Source organism: Candoia aspera, chromosome 1, assembly GCF_035149785.1.
Source record: "Candoia aspera isolate rCanAsp1 chromosome 1, rCanAsp1.hap2, whole genome shotgun sequence".
NCBI classification, from domain to species: domain Eukaryota; kingdom Metazoa; phylum Chordata; class Lepidosauria; order Squamata; family Boidae; genus Candoia; species Candoia aspera.
Window position 1 is genome coordinate 137,930,356 of NC_086153.1, and position 7,902 is coordinate 137,938,257.

Below are 7,902 nucleotides of genomic sequence, written 5' to 3' on the forward strand. Positions count from 1 at the left end.
GTGCCCAGATTTCAAGTGGCACCTTCTCGCCCCAGAATGAAGGGTGGAAACATTACTGGGTTTTTTTCCCCTGGTTTTCTGTTTTATTTTAATCATTGTCAGGTGCCTAAAGTTCCAAATTATAACTGAAGAGGTCTACAATTTTGACTAATAAAACAAAACAAAACAAAACACTTTTTTCAGGCTTATTTTGAACCAACTTTTTCTTTTGCATTTTTTCCCCACAATTTTAAGGATAGAAATAGGAGGGGGGGGGGGCTTCTGGCAGGCAAACCATTACCACTTTCACTCTTACAAATGTCCCAAACTGTTCGGGATTGGCAGTTGAGATGGGTAAGATGGGGATAGGAATGTTTTGCCTCTGGCTTCAATTTGTACTCCTATCCCCTAAACCACAAGAATTTGGCTAAAAAGGTTAATTTCTGCTTATTCCAGTGATACTCCATCCCTAGGTGGCCTCCTGTAGCTCCTCCCACCCCTTTTTTAAATTACAGAATTAAAACATTTTCCCCAGGTACTGTAGGAAGGAGGACCCTAGGCAATACCATGGACTTCATTAGCAAACTAGGATCTAAACCAAGACAGCAACAGGGGCAGTCCAGCTACTTCTATTACCTGGCAGCATATTATCTCCATTTGTTTTCTTTAAGATAACTGCACCATGACTTTAAACCTCACACCAACTAAACACAGGCAGTGGAGGTCTATCAACCCCAGGAGTGGACTTGTCTTCCATTGCCATAAGCCGGATGGTAAGACGAAGTAGGTGGGTCCCACTTCTGAGTGTCTTAGAGTGCTTCCCAGGATCACTGCAATAGCAGTAGCAATAGCAATGCAATAAAAAAGAATAACAAATAAATGAATGGAGTGTCAACACTCAATAAAGTAATAGTTAATGAAATTTAGTCCATTAACAGATGATATGATCCCCAGTGGATCAATGTGTTATTTTTCTTTCTGCAACAAGACACACATACACAACAAACCTATAAAGGGATTACTATGACTGGGAGATGTAATTTTATATAAACACTGATGACTTTTTTTAATTAGTAAGACTTTGATGCTTCTTCCATCTATCTCCCTTCCATGGTATTTGATTGCATTTGAGATAATGCGCTCATGTGTCTCCGGCAAGTGGAGATCCAGCTAAAATATAAGAAATATTTTCCCAAAACAGCTTCTGTCAGATTTGTCTTGAATGAAGCAAGACTGATTTACTCTAGAATTAAAAAAAAAAAAAAACCTCTGCCAAAAAGTAGAACAACTGAGGACTACCTTGCCACCCAAAGCCTGGTGTACAGGACTGGCTATATTTTCACACTGTTCTATATTAAGTCCTAAGCTCTGAACTTTCTATGAACCATTTTAAAGCACTGATTGAAATTTAATGTGCTGTAAATTATGTGTTTCCTGTTTGACTAATAGTGGGACTGATTTGTTCTCTTATTTAAATGAATTTTAAACTCAGAACTAATTTATCCCTTTGTTAATGCAATTCCTAATTTATGCTAAGAACAACCCTCCCTTCCATCCAGATTTTGGAAGGAAGAGTCAGACCTGTACCTCTGACTCCTTATTTAAATAAATCTGTTGCTTCTCAGAGTGGAAACACAGGCTGGGCTGGAGCGGGAGAATGCCTCTTAAAATTTTCCCGTAAGAAACTACGGTCAGCTGTAGTCAGAAAGGTGTTTATTTATTTAGGTTCTTTATACCAATGAAAACCAAAATTTCTTGGCAGTTTACAAAGCAAATCATAAAACCAAGATTAAAGCTCTTTTACAGTTAAAGATTGTTTTAAACGATCTTATTAATGCCTGTTTAAAAGCCAAGAGAGGACTCACCCAGAAACACATTTCCAAGATTTGGGATGATTGCAGAGAAGGTTCAACCAGAAATCCTCATGGGATAAAACCTGCAAGGGAGTTTGTTCATCTGACCTCGGTACGTTGTAACTTTCATCCTTGCAGCATGGCTAACATCCTCATCTTTCTATACACATGCATACCCACACGGCTATGAAGCAGGGAGTCAGGAGTTCAAGTTCCAGATGTTAATTTTATTTATTTATATTTATTGGCTGCCCAACTCCAGTGGACTCTGGGCGTTTACTGCTTCATGTACTTCAATATGTGAGAAGAACCCTGTCTGACTATATTTGGGGACTCTCCTGCCTATTTTGCCAAGTGGGTCTGTGGACTTGTGTCCCACTGTTCTTCTGTAATAGCATCACTGAGTAAGCTGCCCACTAATGGCAACTAGTGTTAAAAGGCACAAAAGTACTGGCTAATGTAGTTGTGTTATGTGTGTGTCACCCACCAGATTAAAACCTGTCTTTGTTTAGATTCTCAAGCACTTTCAATTGCTTTCTGGATCTTGGCTCTCATCCTGTTTTGCTGACAGTCTGTAGGCTTCCCAGGATAGCAGCTGGCTGCCTTCTTTCTCCCAGGGAATTCTCCATGATTCCTCTGCCTTTCCAGAAGATACCAACTCAAGTCCAAACAACCATTTGTCCTCTAGTGACCTATGTCCAAATCACTTGTCTGTTGGTTTTTTATCTCTCACCAACCTCTGTGGGCTCTTGTCAGGCATCATATGAGATAGAGCAATAAATCTTAACTCTGATGCCCAATGCCATATTCAGGAACTTGCTTACAGCAGAAACTTTACAGATATGATACAGCTTAAATAAGTTGTGTTAGTGCAGATAAGGAAAATCATATATGCGGAAAAGGTCTGCCTACTGCAGAACCCAGAAATCAAGCCCTAAAAATGTATTTGCTACAAAGATAAATTCTAGGCTTCCCCCCCACACATACTTTTTTTCAAATTAATTGACTTTTGTGCGCTGTTTTCCCAGCCTTGAGAGTCAGAGACATCCCTTCTATGTTTACGTAACAGTTCTGTCTGGCCTGAGAATTGCTGGTCCTTAGCTGACCAGCTTCAACCCATATAGCTCTGCAGCTTCTTCCATTTCCCAGACGGCGCTTTCTCCAAACCTCATGTCTTCCAGCTGCAATAAACTGGTTTCTTACTTCTCTGCACTTTAAAAATAAAACATTAGCAGCATTTTTAAGATGCTTAAGATGATCTCTAGTATGTATAAAGATACTTACAGACACACATACAGATATATAAGCTCAGTCCTGGCAATTCTTTTGTCAGACCATCATCATCTCAAAGTGGAGGGTCCTTCTGGACAAGCTATAGCATGGCTTTATCCTTGTGTCTATGACATTCCACCTTTTTTTATGCTTCTAATCCTGGGTCAGCCATGACACAAGCAGTGGCTGGGTGATATTATTTGTGGCAGAGCAGCGCTGAGCAGACTTGGGGAATCTACTTTTAACAGAACTGTAAGGTTTACTGAATCAAGTGAGATAAAAGTTGGATAATGGAAAAATGGCAAGGTAAAGGCAAATCCCGTGACTAGCATACAGTGAAAGGAATGGTCTACATATACAAATACAAATCGACACCTGAGTTACGAAGGAGAGGGGATCTAACTAAAATGAAATCTGATCAGCAGATCTGTTCAGACTTCTGCAAAAGCAACCAGCCAAGGCCCTCATTTAACATGTGAAGGACATTATGATATTAGGGCTACTAGATATCAGCTGCAAAAATCCACAAGACTACAGTATTCTACAAGAGCATAGCAAGTTTTTGCATGTCTTTGTTGCCATCTAAAGATCATATGGAGTCTTGAAGCTTAAATCTCATAGCCATGTAGTTGAGAAGCAACTACCACAAAGCAGTTTTGGCATTTTGTCTTTGCAATTTCTTTGTTACTGTTTAAGCATCAGGAGTTGAAAACACTTGCTGCTCCATGCGAAAGCTTCTGGCAGTCTATCAGGAGATCTGAAGATCTGAATCGTCTTCTGTCATTGCTCAGCTGGAATGCAAAGCCATCTTCTCTGTAGCTGATCAGGTGGTCATTCTGCCTGTTGAATATAATAGCAGTCTTTGAAGGGGAAGAATTAGACACATGACTGTGGAGTCATCAGGTTAGTTTTTGTCCTGGCCCCACCCACTCTTTTTGGGAGTGTGCCTTCCTTTGCCCTGAAGAAAGCTATACACCTCTGACTGAAAGTATCCTAAGCTTGCCATACAGTTTTATGCTCCTGGCTGGGTGGTATTCAGCAGGAAAGGGGTGAGATAAACTTTTATGACATAGGACCCTTCTAATCCACAAGAAGGATTCTTCTGTTGTTAGTAACTCTCCTACATCCTTAACTTGAAGCCAGGATTCCGCCTTGCTTAGCTTGAGAATTGCAAACTTTTCATTCTGCATTGGACTGAATGACTGACTAAAATATATCTGCAATTTTGTCTCCACTATGGAAGTGAATGTTTGACTCAGAAGAAGCAGGATAGCAAGGGTATTGATGCTTTTAAACTTTGATGTTGGAAAAGACTTCTGAGAATACCACTGGTAGCCAAGAAAACAAACAAATGGACCAATAAACAAATCAACGGAGAGTTCTCACTTGTGGCACAATTGACGAGGCTCAAATTATCCTACTTTGCATACATTATGTGAAGAAAGACCTAACTCTCTCGAGAGGGCTGTAATGCTGGGAAAGATGGAAAGAAAGAGAAGAAGATGACCAACAGTGGTGATGGTGCACCACTGGAAGACTTGAAGGACCAGGTTAGGGATAGATTATTGTGGAGAAAACTCTAGGAGTCAACACTAACTTAAAAGCACATAATCAATCACTCAATCAATCAAACACATTAAACTATCAAGCTGCCAGTGAGCTTTTGTCCTTTCACATCACATCTGTCAAAGAATAAATTCACAACCCATTTGTACTTTTTTACACCAGAACAAAATTCTAGGTAGAGAAAGAACAAATTCCTAACCAAAGTGAGAGAGAGAAAGAAAAATCTTCCAGGATTAACTTATTATTGAGCACATTTCTTTCCCTTAATGAGCCAATTTGGTTAAAAGAAATGCTTTAAGGCATTCACAAATGCTTTAAAAGCAGTAGATCCTCTGGTGTATATCTCAAGATGCAGCCAACAGAGAAATTTCATCGTCCATTGGGGAAAAAAAATAATTTGGCCTACCCCTCATTATACCAGTATAAGCAAAATCCATTAAAATAAAATACATCAGAGACATAGAAGAGCTCTCTGTAATATGGTGTCAGATCAATGGATCTGCTGCTACATAGTTTAAGAGTTCCAGGAATCTTCATTTCTCCAGGCTGAATTAAGAAATGCTAATAGAAATAGGACTAGTTGAGCATGGCAGTGTAGCAGAGCAGGTCACCACAGGAAGACTTTAAAGGTTAATGAGTAAGAATCCAGCAGAAGATGGAGGGTTTCCACATATGAACTGATAGGCCTATGAACATAATTATTATCTGTTCCAAGAAAAATTTGAATATATTCTGTGCATATCTACATATAAAAAAGCTAGGTATTTGAAACAGGACACAGGCCCCCATAGCAACTTTGTATCATATTTGCATAGTGTAATTTGAATGTAGAGATGCAAACAAAAGCCAACTTTGAAAGGGTAGGGGGAATCCAAAGTCTCTTGACCTTTCAGAAGAGTGGCATGAAGTTTAGGCAACTCACCTAACCTCTTTTTTACTTGTTCACCTCTGATTATGCCTCTCCCTTTCTCTTTAGCTAGAGGTGTGCAAATGTTTTTTGGGGGAAGGCTAAGGGTCACATCTGGCCTTGGAATGGCATGCCAGGTCAAAACCTGCATTTGATATAAATTAAATACAGTGTTTAAATCATCTCCTTTTCCCACATAATTACAATTTGGCAGCACCTTGGGCACCCCAAACTCATGCTGATTGGGGGACACAGGGAAATGTTGTTTGAATACATCCAGAGGGCACTATACTGAAGGCAGCTGTTAAAAGGGATTTTTCATATTCTTGCCCAACAGTATAAAGATGCTTTTGAGTTAAGCTCATTTCCTGCTGATTTGTGAACATAATCAAGCCATTTTCTTGCCAACAGTACACAAGTATATTGTCACTTTCTTCTAGGATGTGTTTTGACTTTCTATTCCTAGCATTGGTCTAGTGGTTAAGGTGCTGGGCTAGAAACCAGAAGTCTGTGAGTTCTAGTCCCGCCTTAGGCAGGAAAGCCATCTGGGTGACCTTGGGCCAGTCACTCTCTCTCAGCCCAACTCACCTCAAAGGGTTGCTGTTCTGGGGAAAATAGGAGGAGGAAGGAGTATTGGGTATGTTCGCCGGCTTGAGATATTCATAAAAATAATAAAGGCGGAATAAAAATTAAATAAATAAAATAAAGCTGTCAGTATTTTCTGGTAGTCTCCCATTCAAGTACTAGTGAAGTCCAGCCTTGCTTAGCTTTGACCCCAGACAAGACTACTAAGACTTGAGAGGCAGAATATACTTGAGAAGCAGGATGGGTCCAAAGGGCAATTACTTTGGACCAGTCAGGTAATTTTTCCCCAGACAGAAAGGAGTAGTAGCCAGTGAGCTGTGCTGCCTAAAGGAGGAGGACACCCTTGTTTTGCTGAATAAACTGCATACCCCAGAAACTGACGAAAGGCCTAGAAGGCAAAGGTCTTACCACCACAAATGGGGGCACAGTAATGTATTAAATCCTCAGGAATCCCAGACAAGGGTGGCTTAGACAGCCTCTGGAACAAAACTCTTAAAGGTTCCAGTAGCATTAGGACCTCACCAGCCAAAGGTGGTCTTCAAACTGCCACCCACCCCAATGTCTTTTTTGGGGCCTAAACTTATTATGACATCTCCTCCAGCCAAAAGTTAGGTTTTTAAAGTGTAACTTTGGGGAAAACCAAACAAAAATCAGGAAAAGGATGGTTGCTAAGGTCTTGCTGAAGATAGTTTGATCATAAAGTCTCATTAATCTATATCACTTGTTGCACAGCAATATAATTCTACCCCTCCTTCGTTCTCCTGCCCCTCATCTTGCGACAACAGAATCAAGAATCACCCAATGAAATTATGTGATGGAATATTTGGGAGAAAAGTACTTCTTAAACTGTAGAATACTCTACTGCAAGATGCAGTGATAGTTACCAACCTGGACAGTTTCAAAAGGCAAAAAAATCTTGTTGGCTGTCACAGTACCTCTAATAATAAAGGCCCTATAGCTCTCAATTCCATTTACTAGGACATATACATGGAAGGGTGCCAACACACTTATGTCTTCTTGATAGGTTTCCAGGAGGTGTCCGGCTCATCACAATGGGAAGAGGTTGCTGGACCAGACATATCCAGCTCAGTTTTAATGTTTAATGTTAGCACTGAAGAGTGTAAACCATCCCAAATTCAAATATTCTAGATTAAAGGATCAATTTACAGTATTTTCTTCCAGAGCTGGGTGAAGGCCTTGGCAAATGAGCTTCTGCAGCTAAAGCCAACATTAAACTGCAAAGGCTACAAGTCTTTGGACTGGACGTCTGCTGACAATGGCAGTGAGACCAAAGCGTAACCGTTTCCATAGTTCAGTAAATGGAGTGTATGATCTTTTTAAAAAACAATGCTGGAAAATCTTTCAAAAGAGGTCCTGGGCAATGTGCAAGAGTATGTGCTAAGTTTCTGAAACAGTGGCACAAGCCTCAAAAAAGACACAATGGCTTTAATGGTTTCCAAGAGATGTTTTGCATGTTTGTTTATTTGACTGACATAATTATAATTATGTGGCCTTTGAGCAAAACTGAGACTAAAAGGAAATGTTTTCAGGTCAGAGCATCTCATCTTAGGAACCTGGCATTGAGAATGCCTAAGCATCTCAGCCAAGCAAATTGTCTTCAAGGGAAAACCTTCCCAGAGTCGTGCCTGGCTCACCATCCCCAATTTGGTAGCATGGCCTGAAGCCCTACAGTGAATGTAGTACTTCTGGTGTAGCAGAACCCTTTATCTCTACTCCCTC